The 13,347-nt window shown below is 46.3% G+C and overlaps 1 long non-coding RNA gene across 1 annotated transcript; it reads right to left on the reverse strand.

Annotated features, from left to right (window-relative positions):
• Positions 1-1,948: 1,948 nt before the first annotated feature.
• Positions 1,949-12,295, reverse strand: LOC143805902 (uncharacterized). The gene is made up of 3 exons (XR_013221357.1): positions 12,116-12,295; positions 8,160-8,217; positions 1,949-1,984 (listed from the first exon to the last, which is right to left on the reverse strand). It is a non-coding gene; the product is annotated as an uncharacterized LOC143805902 (long non-coding RNA).
• Between the last annotated feature and the right edge of the window lie 1,052 nt (positions 12,296-13,347).

A 13,347-nucleotide genomic window follows, 5' to 3' on the forward strand; every position in this document is an offset into this window, starting at 1 on the left:
GCAAGCCAATCACTGCAATGCCCTTCTCTAAGATGGTGGGGACCAGGACCTATGTCATCACGCTGCCCACACTCTGCGTTCACCTTCATTGGCTGAGAAATGGCGCTTTTCGCGTCATTGAAACGTGACTTTGGCGTGAAAGTCGCGTACCGCATGGCCGACCCCGCACAGGGGTCGGATCGGGTTTCATGAAACCCGACTTTGCCAAAAGTCGGCGACTTTTGAAAATGAACGACCCGTTTCGCTCAACCCTACTCTGCACTGTTGGAATGCATATCTCGTTAAGGCAGAGGTTGAGGCTGCAGGTGGAGGCCCTAGAGGAGGCAGAAGCAGTGGAGGAAGTGTTAAATGTAGAGCTTTGCCCTGCAAGTCTTGGGGATTCCAAGACTTGTGGAGCAGCGCCTGTCCACAAAGCCACCAGAGTCAACCAGTGCCAAGTCAGCGAGATGTAACGCTCTTGGCCATGCTTACTTTTCCAAGTGTCTGTGATTAAATGCACCCTGGCAGACAGAAATTTAGTCAAGGAACAGGTGATGTTGTTTGCGACATGCTGGTGTAGCGCAGGCAAGGCTTTCTTAGAAAAGTAATGGCGACTGGACAGTTTGTACTGGGGGACTGCGACGGCCATCTGCTTTTGGAAACTGTATCTACCAGGCGGAAAGGCAGCATTTCCGTGGCCAACAACCTCTTAGCTTTGTCATGCGTAGGAGTAAACAATCTTTTACGTGACCAGAACTGTGGAACTGTGGGCTGGCTGGAGTGCTGAGAGTACTGTGAACCAAACAAACTGCTGGACAGTGAGAGAGGTACAGGTGGAGATGTTAGTGTAAATCGAGAAACTTGTGGTGTGCTCGTTTTCTGTGATCGGTAAAAAACAGCAGGCATGTCCGCTTCCATTACAGCTGACAATCAAAATAACTTGGCACTCAGAGGATTATTTGCAAGATGATTATTCCATTTTATTTGTGCATCCAGTTAAAGAATAAACGTTTTCGGTCCATACACCAGACCTTCATCAGAAATTCCTTCTTATCAAACTGAAATATAGGCAGATCATAGAATAAAATAAATAACAATATACAAAAAGTGCACAATATAAAGAACAACGGTTTTGCAGTTATATTTTTTCCAGACCAGATCCAACATGTGGCGACAAAGAAGTGCGCAATCGTGACGGCTGGAGCAAATCCGGTATCGTGATCCGTGAGCTGTGAGTGCTTCCTATTATCAAGAGCTAAACAAGCTATACAGCTGTAAGTAAAGGTAAGGAAAAGAACAAATGGCATGGAAACAAAAGGTTATGGCACAAGACGGTCAATCCTGTAAGAGGACTCCATATGTGGTCGAGGTCAATGCTACCTCAAAGGATACTAGGTGGAGGAATAGTCCGGGTGCTTGAGAAAGGTGTTGTGCACTACAACAAATAAGAGATAACCTATGAAGAAAAGTGTGACAACATCTGTTAATTGGGAAATTGTTAGTGTCCGTATAGGTATCCGGCTGTAAGGAGAATTTTAACATTAATGACTAATATACGTGACCTGATATAGGAATTAAGATAGTGGTATAAGGCACAAGATTATATGGCTGACCGAAAAGAAAAAAAAGCAGTGGAAGAAAGTATAGGGACCATGTGGCAACCACACGATGACACTAAACTAATTAAACGCTGCTGAGCTGTGGACTATGGGAACATTACAGGGCCCTAAGGTAAATAATGGAGCATATGGAGTAACGTTACCTGGAAAAATGCACGTAGATATATCAAGGCCAGATAGGCCTTAGCTGGGTAACCCGGGACCAAGAGGAGAGAGGCAGAAAGCCTATGGCATATAAGGGAAAAGTATATATATATATATGTAATAACCCCAATCTAGGTACAAGACTCCCCAGGAAAAATGACCATTGGTGTACACCCAGTTACCTCTATATTCCTGAAGAGGCTGTGCTGGGTGCAGGCGCAAATCCGCCGCTATGGATGGCGCTGGGAAAAGATACATAGACGAAACTTGTCTAAATATTATGTATGATAGCCACCAGCGGTGGGCTGTTGTGAATTTGGATTCTGGGCTCCCCCGGTGGCCGCTTGTGGAATTGGACTTGTCATCCTCTTTCCTGTTTCACCTGGTTCCATCAGTAGTGGGTGTCGCTATTTAAGCTCATTTCTCTGGTGGTTTCTTGCCGGTCAACAATGTTATCTGATGCCTCTCAGTGCTTGTTCCTGCTTCTAGACTACTACTAGATAAGTTGGACTTTTGTCCATGTTTTGTTTTGCCTATTTGTTCCAGTTCACAGCTGAAGTTTTGTTACTGTGTCTGGAAAGCTCTCGTTGATCAGGGATTGCTACTCTGGCGTTATGAGTTAATGCCAGAGTTTAAGGTAATCTCTGGATGGTGTTTTGTTAGTGTTTTTCTGCTGACCATGAAAGTATACTATCTGTCTTCTGCTATCTAGTAAGCGGACCTCAAATTTGCTAAGACTATTTTCCTGCTGCGTTTGTTGTTTCATCTGAACTCACCGTCATTATATGTGGGGGGCTACTGTCTTCTTTGGAATATTTCTCTAGAGGTGAGCCAGGTCTTATATTTCCCTTTGCTAGCTATTTAGGTCTTAGGCCAGAGCTGGGCATCTAGCGATAAATAGGAAATGCTACCTGGCTATTTCTAGTTGCGCGGCAGGCTTAGTTCATGGTCAGTATAGTTCCATCTTCCGAGAGCTTGTCCCTCTATAGGCTTGCTATGATCTCTGCCTGCAGAGATCATGACAGTTTGACCGGCCAATAAAGTGTTAAAGACCCAGGTTGAGAAAGGAGAGTTATAAGAAGTCTGCTGGAATTTTTTTTTTTTTTTTTTTTTTCCTCCAGTCTGCCTTGCTGCAGTCTTTTTTCTCTCTCTCCTCCTAATCTCTGTATGGCTCTGTGTGCACCTGACAATAATGGATCTCCAGAGTGTAACTGCGGGTTTGAATAATCTCATCACGAAAGTACAAAATTTACAAGATTTTGTGGTACATGCTCCGGTATCTGAGCCGAGAATTCCTTTGCCGGAGTTCTTCACAGGGAATAGAGCTAGCTTCCAGAATTTCCGAAATAATTGTAAGCTTTATTTGTCCCTGAAGTCTCGTTCAGCTGGAGACCCTGCTCAGCAGGTTAGGATTGTGATTTCCTTGCTCAGGGGTGACCCTCAAGATTGGGCCTTCTCATTGCCAGCAGGGGATCCTGCGTTACGCGATGTGGATGCGTTTTTTCTGGCCTTGGGCTTGCTTTATGAGGAACCTCATTTGGAACTTCAGGCAGAAAAAACTTTGATGGCACTATCTCAGGGGCAAGACGAAGCTGAAGTTTTCTGCCAAAAATTCCGTAAATGGTCTGTGCTTACTCAGTGGAATGAGTGCGCCTTGGCGGCAACTTTCAGAGAAGGTCTCTCTGATGCCGTTAAGGATGTTATGGTGGGGTTCCCTGTGCCTGCAGGTCTGAATGAGTCCATGACAATGGCTATTCAGATTGATAGGCGTCTGCGGGAGCGCAAACCGGTGCACCATCTGGCGGTGTCTATGGAAAAGACGCCAGAAAGTATGCAGTGTGATAGAATTCTGTCCAGGAGCGAGCGACAGAATTTTAGACGGAAGAATGGATTGTGTTTCTATTGTGGGGATTCTACTCATGTTATATCAGCATGCTCTAGGCGTACAAAGAAGCTTGATAAGTCTGTTTCCATTGGCACCATTCAGTCTAAGTTTATTTTGTCTGTAACCCTGATTTGCTCTTTGTCATCCATTGCCACGGACGCCTATGTTGACTCTGGCGCCGCTCTGAGTCTTATGGATTGGTCCTTTGCCAATCGTTGTGGTTTTGATTTAGAGCCTTTGGAGACTCTTATTCCTCTGAAGGGGATTGACTCCACCCCATTGGCTAATAATAAACCACAATACTGGACACAAGTAACCATGCGTATCAATCCGGATCACCAGGAGATTATTCGTTTCCTGGTGCTGTATAATTTACATGACGATTTGGTACTGGGATTGCCATGGTTGCAGTCTCACAACCCAGTCTTGGACTGGAGAGCAATGTCTGTGTTGAGCTGGGGATGTAAGGGTATTCATGGGGACTTACCTTTGGTTTCTATTTCGTCGTCCATTCCCTCTGAAGTCCCTGAGTTCCTCTCTGATTATCAAGATGTCTTTGACGAACCCAAGCTTGGGTCGTTACCTCCGCACCGTGAGTGCGATTGTGCCATAGATTTGATACCGGGTTGTAAATATCCCAAGGGTCGTTTGTTTAATCTGTCTGTGCCGGAACATGCTGCTATGCGGGAATATATAAAGGAGTCTTTGGAAAAGGGACATATTCGTCCATCTTCTTCTCCCTTGGGAGCTGGGTTTTTCTTTGTCTCAAAAAAAGACGGCTCTTTGAGACCATGTATTGATTATCGGCTTCTGAATAAGATCACTGTTAAGTATCAATACCCATTGCCATTGCTTACTGATTTGTTTGCTCGTATAGAGGGTGCTAAGTGGTTCTCTAAAATTGATCTTCGTGGGGCGTATAATTTGGTGCGGATCAGGCAGGGGGATGAGTGGAAGACCGCATTTAATACGCCCGAGGGCCACTTTGAGTATTTGGTCATGCCTTTCGGTCTTTCTAATGCCCCTTCAGTTTTCCAGTCTTTTATGCATGATATTTTCCGCGATTTTCTGGATAAATTTATGATAATATATCTGGATGATATTCTGATTTTTTCTGATGACTGGGACTCTCATGTCCAGCAGGTCAGGAGAGTTTTTCAGGTTCTGCGGTCTAATTCTTTATGTGTGAAGGGGTCTAAGTGCGTTTTTGGGGTCCAGAAAATTTCCTTTTTGGGGTATATTTTTTCTCCCTCTTCCATTGAGATGGATCCCGTCAAGGTGCAAGCTATTTGTGACTGGACTCAGCCCTCCTCTCTTAAGGGTCTTCAGAGATTTTTGGGCTTTGCCAACTTTTACCGCCGATTTATTGCTGGTTTTTCGGATGTCGTTAAACCACTGACTGATTTGACCAGACAAGGCGCTGATGTTGCTAATTGGTCCCCTCATGCTGTAGAGGCCTTTCAGGAGCTTAAGCGCCGTTTTGCCTCTGCCCCTGTGTTGCGTCAGCCTGATGTGAATCTGCCTTTTCAGGTTGAGGTTGACGCTTCGGAGATCGGAGCTGGGGCAGTGTTGTCGCAGAAAGGTTCCGACTGCTCCGTTATTAGGCCTTGTGCCTTCTTTTCTCGCAAATTTTCGCCCGCAGAGCGGAATTATGATGTTGGGAATCGGGAGCTTTTGGCCATGAAGTGGGCGTTTGAGGAGTGGCGCCATTGGCTCGAGGGGGCTAGGCATCAGGTGGTGGTATTGACTGACCACAAAAATTTGATTTATCTTGAGACTGCCAGACGCCTGAATCCTAGACAGGCGCGCTGGTCTTTATTTTTTTCTCGCTTTAATTTTGTGGTGTCATACCTACCGGGTTCTAAGAATGTTAAGGCAGATGCCCTTTCTAGGAGTTTTGACCCGGACTCTCCTGGTAATTCTGAACCCACAGGTATCCTTAGGGAGGGAGTAATTTTGTCGGCCGTTTCTCCTGATCTGCGGCGGTCCTTGCAAGAGTTTCAGGCGGATAGACCGGATCGTTGTCCGCCTGATAGACTGTTTGTTCCGGATGATTGGACCAGCAGAGTCATCTCTGAGGTACATTCTTCTGCATTGGCAGGTCATCCCGGAATTTTTGGTACCAGGGATTTGGTGGCAAGATCCTTCTGGTGGCCTTCCCTGTCACGAGATGTGCGAGTCTTTGTGCAGTCATGTGACGTTTGTGCTCGGGCCAAGTCTTGTAGTTCTCGGGCTAGCGGACTGCTGTTGCCCTTGCCTATTCCTAAGAGGCCTTGGACACACATCTCGATGGATTTTATTTCAGATCTGCCTGTTTCCCAGAAGATGTCTGTCATCTGGGTGGTCTGTGACCGTTTCTCTAAAATGGTCCATTTGGTTCCTCTGCCCAAGTTGCCTTCTTCTTCTGAGTTGGTTCCTCTGTTTTTTCAGAATGTTGTCCGATTGCACGGTATTCCTGAGAATATTGTTTCTGACAGAGGTACCCAATTTGTGTCTAGATTTTGGCGGGCATTCTGTGCTAGGATGGGCATAGATTTGTCTTTTTCATCTGCTTTTCACCCTCAGACTAATGGCCAGACCGAGCGGACTAATCAGACCCTGGAGACATATCTGAGGTGTTTTGTCTCTGCTGACCAGGATGATTGGGTTGCTTTTTTGCCATTGGCAGAGTTCGCCCTCAATAATCGGGCCAGCTCTTCCACCTTGGTGTCCCCGTTTTTCTGTAATTCGGGGTTTCACCCTCGATTTTCCTCCGGTCAGGTGGAATCCTCGGATTGTCCTGGAGTGGATGCGGTGGTGGAGAGATTGCATCACATCTGGGGGCAGGTTATGGACAATTTGAAGTTGTCCCAGGAGAAGACTCAGCGTTTTGCCAACCGTCATCGTCGTGTTGGTTCTCGGCTTTGTGTTGGAGATTTGGTGTGGTTGTCTTCTCGTTTTGTCCCTATGAGGGTCTCTTCTCCTAAGTTTAAACCTCGGTTCATCGGCCCTTATAGAATATTGGAGATTCTTAATCCTGTTTCTTTCCGTTTGGACCTCCCTGCGTCCTTTTCCATTCATAACGTTTTTCATCGGTCGTTATTGCGCAGGTATGAGGTACCTGTGGTACCTTCAGTTGAGCCTCCTGCTCCGGTGTTGGTTGAGGGTGAGTTGGAGTACGTTGTGGAGAAAATTTTGGACTCTCGTGTTTCCAGACGGAGACTCCAGTATCTGGTCAACTGGAAGGGTTACGGCCAGGAGGATAATTCTTGGGTCAATGCATCTGATGTTCATGCTTCTGATCTTGTTCGTGCCTTCCATAGGGCTCATCCTGGTCGCCCTGGTGGATCTGGTGAGGGTTCGGTGCCCCCTCCTTGAGGGGGGGGTACTGTTGTGAATTTGGATTCTGGGCTCCCCCGGTGGCCGCTTGTGGAATTGGACTTGTCATCCTCTTTCCTGTTTCACCTGGTTCCATCAGTAGTGGGTGTCGCTATTTAAGCTCATTTCTCTGGTGGTTTCTTGCCGGTCAACAATGTTATCTGATGCCTCTCAGTGCTTGTTCCTGCTTCTAGACTACTACTAGATAAGTTGGACTTTTGTCCATGTTTTGTTTTGCCTATTTGTTCCAGTTCACAGCTGAAGTTTTGTTACTGTGTCTGGAAAGCTCTCGTTGATCAGGGATTGCTACTCTGGCGTTATGAGTTAATGCCAGAGTTTAAGGTAATCTCTGGATGGTGTTTTGTTAGTGTTTTTCTGCTGACCATGAAAGTATACTATCTGTCTTCTGCTATCTAGTAAGCGGACCTCAAATTTGCTAAGACTATTTTCCTGCTGCGTTTGTTGTTTCATCTGAACTCACCGTCATTATATGTGGGGGGCTACTGTCTTCTTTGGAATATTTCTCTAGAGGTGAGCCAGGTCTTATATTTCCCTTTGCTAGCTATTTAGGTCTTAGGCCAGAGCTGGGCATCTAGCGATAAATAGGAAATGCTACCTGGCTATTTCTAGTTGCGCGGCAGGCTTAGTTCATGGTCAGTATAGTTCCATCTTCCGAGAGCTTGTCCCTCTATAGGCTTGCTATGATCTCTGCCTGCAGAGATCATGACAGTGGGCGCTATGTAATATGAGCCAGTAGTTACCTTACAACACCAGCTATGTGGCGTGGAGACAGAGGTTCCCGGAGACCGCTGTGCTATGGCGGTACTTCCGGGTATAAATGCCCTGTAAGATCGGGTCATGTGACCCGCCGCATCATCCCGGTCATGTGACCGCGGCATGATCCAACTGCGCATGCGTGCCTGGCGCTTTATTGGAGCTGAATGAGTCATGAGAGCAGCAGTTACTGCAGGGGGATCGTATCATGTAGAACTGCGCATGCGTTGGGGCCAGAGCTTGCATGGAGCTCATACAGAGAGAATAATGTGGGCGAAGGCTTACATGGTGGTTGCCAGGGCGACCATGTCGCCATGAAGAAAGACAAGCATGAAACAATAGGATTGAGTAGACAGATAGAGACGCTTGAGTGGTTCAGAGCCAGTGCTCATATATCCTACCATCTATAGTGCCGTATACGACCGTCAGTGCCCCGTGTGAGTCGTGAGACTAACGATTCTGGGGAAAAAAAGGAAGAGACATAACAGAATTAGACCAACAAATTTAAAACAACCTTATAAACATATTACCACAATTAAGGAGCTATATACATATTTTCAATATTAAGACTAGAGCAATGCTGCTACATCATAGTCCCTATTAAGTCCCTTAGGTTCTAGGGTCTGCAAGGTAAAGATACAGAATGCTTCCCGTCTTTTGAGTATATTTATGCGATTCTGTCCTCTCCTCTGGGGATCTATATGCTCCAATACCTGAAATCGGAGTTGGGAAATGTTATGATTTTTTTCAATAAAATGGTGGGGGAGAGGTAGATGCGTTTTCTTGCACCGAATGGTGGATTTGTGTTGGGACACTCTGTCCCGAACAGCTTGAATGGTTTCCCCCACATATGCTAGGCCACAAGGACACTTGATGACATAGATGACGTACGTGGATTCGCAAGTGTAAAAACCCTTGATCGGTAGGGCTTTACCCGTTTGCGGGTGGAAAACTGTGGGGCCCTTTTGGACATTGCTACACTGTAGGCAATTGAGGCATGGGAAGGTACCCTTTCTCTGAGTTTGGAGGAAAGTTTGTCTGGCTACAGTTGTCTCTGGGCCTATATCAGCTTTGACCAACCTGTCTTTTAAATTTGTAGCGCGTCTGAAACATGAAAGAAATGGAGATTTAAATTCAGGGATAAGTGGATAACTTTTAGACAAGATGTTCCAATGCCTCCTGATAGTAGATTGTACCAGGCCTGAGAATGGGTGAAAGGTTGTGACAAAAGGAATTCTTTTTGTACCAATATTGGACCTTCTCTGTGATGTATTTGTTTTGGCCTTGGAGAGTATCCCCCGTGGATAGCCTCTGTTAGAAAATTTCCCCTCCATCTCTGTCAGTCTGATTTTCTTTCTACTGTTATCCGAGACAATCCGTTCTACCCTTTGGAATTGGGACTTGGGGATGGAGTTTTTTGTTGAGGGAGGGTGACAGCTACTGAAATGGAGTAGGCCGTTACGGTCTGTAGGTTTGGTATATAGGTCAATGGCAAGAGAACCATCCCTCTCTTTGTAAACCAAAGTATCCAGAAAACTAATTTGCTTGGTGTCATGTTGTATGGTAAACTTCAATTCTGGCCATATGTTATTTATATGGTTGTCAAATGTCAAGAGTGACTCCATAGGTCCATCCCATATACAAAAAATGTCATCAATGTATCTCCGCCATATTTTACAATGACTGATGAACAGAGGGTAGGAAAAAACGAAGTCATTTTCAAAGGCTGCCATGTAGGCAACCGCAAAAGGAGGCGCAACATTCGAGCCCATTGCTGTGCCCTGCTGTTGAACATAAAATGAGTCTTGGAACATAAAGTAATTTTCCTTCAGTACCAGATCTAAAAGGTCAGCGCAAAAATGATGGATTTTGATGTCGACTTTGGCTTCACTTAGAAGCCTATCCGTGGCCTGTAACCCTTTCTCGTGGGTTATGGACGTATACAAACTGTTTACGTCCCAAGTGATCAAGAGGCATGTTTGGGGTAATGGGCTCAAGGATTTGATGATACCAATGAAATCATTGGTATCTAGCAGGAAGGACTGTGTGGTCTTAATTAAAGGTGTGAGAATTTTTTCTAATACAATGGCCAATGGTGATAAGACAGAGTCTGTTAAGGTACCTTCACACGAAACGACTTTGTAACGATATCGCTAGCGATCCGTGACGTTGCAGCGTCCTCGCTAGCGATATCGTTTAGTTTGACACGCAGCAGCGATCAGGATCCTGCTGTGATGTCGCTGGTCGCTGAATAAAGTCCAGAACTTTATTTGGTCGTCCGATCGCCGTGTATCGTTGTGTTTGAAAGCAAAAGCAACGATACCAGCGATGTTTTACACTGGTAACCAGGGTAAACATCGGGTTACCAAGCGCAGGGCCGCGCTTAGTAACCCGATGTTTACCCTGGTTACCAGCGTAAAAGTAAAAAAAACAAACACTACATACTCACCTGCGCGTCCCCCAGCGTCTGCTTCCTGACACTGACTGAGCTCCGGCCCTAAAGTGAAAGTGAAAGCACAGCGGTGACGTCACCGCTGTGCTGTTAGGGCCGGAGCTCAGTCAGTGTCAGGAAGCAGACGCCGGGGGACGCGCAGGTGAGCATGTACTGTTTGTTTTTTTACTTTTACGCTGGTAACCAGGGTAAACATCGGGTTACTAAGCGCGGCCCTGCGCTTAGCAACCCGATGTTTACCCTGGTTACCCGGGGACATCGGCATCGTTGGTCGCTGGAGAGCTGTCTGTGTGACAGCTCCCCAGCGATCAAACAGCGACGCTGCAGCGATCGGCATCGTTGTCGCTATCGCTGCAGCGTCGCTTCGTGTGAAGGTACCTTTAGAGAAACGATGGGCCGGCCTGGTGGTTTATTTAATCTTTTGTGTATCTTGGGTAAAATGTAGAAGATAGGAGTGATGGGATCTGTTTTGGTGAGAAAATCCCTCATTTTGCTATCAATGGTACCTGCTTGGGGATGTACCCCCAAGATCTGTTCAATTTTCTTTTCTATATGGTTTAAAGGGAACCTGTCACCACGTTTTTGGAAGATGGGATAAAAATAGCGTTAAATAGGGGCAGAGGTGGGCGTTACATTAGTGTGTTTGTTATGCGTTTATTACCCACCTAAGTTGCCGAAATACCTTTGCAAAGTCTCCGTTTTCGCCTGTCAATCAGGCTGGTCTGGTCAAAAGGGCGTTGTCTTCCCCCAGATTTTGCGTAGTTTTCCGTTGGTGGCGTAGTGGTGTGCGCATGCCCAAGGTCCCGAATCCTCTGCCAGGGGATTTAAAAGAGCGCGCTGTTCGTTATTTCATTGGTGATCGGTGGGCGCGGCCATCTTCCTTTGGCCGCGCGTGCGCAGAAGCGGCGCTCTGCTGGCCGCGGCTTCAGGAAAATGGCCGCGGGATGCCGCGCGTGCGCAGATGGATATCGCGGCGGCCATTTTCCTGAAGCCGCGGCCAGCAGAGCGCCGCTTCTGCACACGCGCGGCCAAAGGAAGATGGCCGCGCCCACCGATCACCAATGAAATAACGAACAGCGCGCTCTTTTAAATCCCCTGGCAGAGGATTCGGGACCTTGGGCATGCGCACACCACTACGCCACCAACGGAAAACTACGCAAAATCTGGGGGAAGACAACGCCCTTTTGACCAGACCAGCCTGATTGACAGGCGAAAACGGAGACTTTGCAAAGGTATTTCGGCAACTTAGGTGGGTAATAAACGCATAACAAACACACTAATGTAACGCCCACCTCTGCCCCTATTTAACGCTATTTTTATCCCATCTTCCAAAAACGTGGTGACAGGTTCCCTTTAAGGGATTAAACGATATCTTTTTATAGACTGCCCAATCATTGAGCTGTCTAAACACTTCCTCTAAATAATCAGATTTGTCCATAATCACGGTGGCTCCACCTTTATCTGCTGGTTTTAAGATCAGTGATTTATCAGATGATAGCAGTTCAATAGAGAGCCTCTCAGACTGTGTCAAATTGGTTTGAAAATGAAATTTTCCCTGCTCCACTTCTCGATAGAAGCGATGAATGTCCCTTTCGACCAGGGAGACAAAAGTTTCCACTGGAGGATTGTTTCTCGGAGGCATGTACGTACTAGGCAACCGTAATCCCAATTCTTGAAGTGCAAGTAACGGAGCGTGGTCCTGACGCGGGGTTTCCAATACGGATGGTTGCTCAGAGAAATGAACCCGTAATCTGATGTTCCGATAGAATCTCTGTAAGTCCATACTTAATTCGAAGGTGTTGAATTTGTACATGGGGCAAAACGATAAGCCCTTTTGAAGTAAGGAGAGTTGGTGTGTGTCCAGATTCCTGGAAGAGATGTTAATCACCAGTGGTAAGTCCTTACCTGGGATCTGGTTGTCATCTGGTTTTTGGAGTCCCCGGCGGCATTGGCCCCCCCGCCTCGTTTTCCTCTTTGGCGGCTCCGACCGTTCCCTAAAAAAGAGTGAGATGTAGAGGTATATGATGTGCCAGATCGGCTGTCGGTGGAGCCTGAGGAACTTTGGGAGCTGCGACGTCGGTTGAATTGGCGAGTACCACGCCAATGGTAGACACGGTTCTGGAGGTAATCCTCCGTATCTCTTACGAACTTTGACCTCTTCTTCTTCTCCAATTCCATCCTGTGTGTGCGGAACAGATCTTGGTTCTTTGTCTTGAGTTCCTGGAACTCCTCCTGGGGCATGGTGCTGGCCAGTTGACTCTCGATGGCCACTATTTGAGATTTGACCGATTCCAGGTTCTTTTGCAGATAAGATAAAGTAAGTGTCATCAGGTCCGCAGAGCATTTGTTCAGTATATGCTCAAATTTTGTATAATAGTCTTTATCGTCCCTGAAGAAAGTTGGCTGTAAAGATACCCTCAGACCCCTCGGGATTCGTTGGACCCGAAGATATTCCGCCAAGGTTATAATATGAAGCTCCAAATTGATGGCTCTTCTAGACTCACGTTCCAGATCCCGATTTTTAATCTCCTGGGTGGGAGTCTGTAGAAAATCGCTCGGTGCGGTTACTTTAGCCAGAATCTCCGCCGCTTCTGCTGCGTTGAATGAAAAAGTCTCGCTGGACATTATCCAAGGTGCTCGTGTAAGGATACTGTAGATAAGGAAAATGCACACGGCACTCAAGGTTCCTATGTGGTGCTCAAGTCAGGTTTCCAGCCCGTCAATCCAATAATCAAAATAACTTGGCACTCAGAGGATTATTTGCAAGATGATTATTCCATTTTATTTGTGCATCCAGTTAAAGAATAAACGTTTTCGGTCCATACATCAGACCTTCATCAGAAATTCCTTCTTATCAAACTGAAATATAGGCAGATCATAGAATAAAATAAATAACAATATACAAAAAGTGCACAATATAAAGAACAACGGTATTGCAGTTATATTTTTTCCAGACCAGATCCAACATGTGGCGACAAAGAAGTGCGCAATCGTGGCGGCTGGAGCAAATCCGGTATCGTGATCCGTGAGCTGTGAGTGCTTCCTATTATCAAGAGCTAAACAAGCTATACAGCTGTAAGTAAAGGTAAGGAAAAGAACAAATGGCATGGAAACAAAAGGTTATGGCACAAGACGGT

Source organism: Ranitomeya variabilis, chromosome 1 (assembly GCF_051348905.1).
Source record: "Ranitomeya variabilis isolate aRanVar5 chromosome 1, aRanVar5.hap1, whole genome shotgun sequence".
Classification (NCBI taxonomy): domain Eukaryota; kingdom Metazoa; phylum Chordata; class Amphibia; order Anura; family Dendrobatidae; genus Ranitomeya; species Ranitomeya variabilis.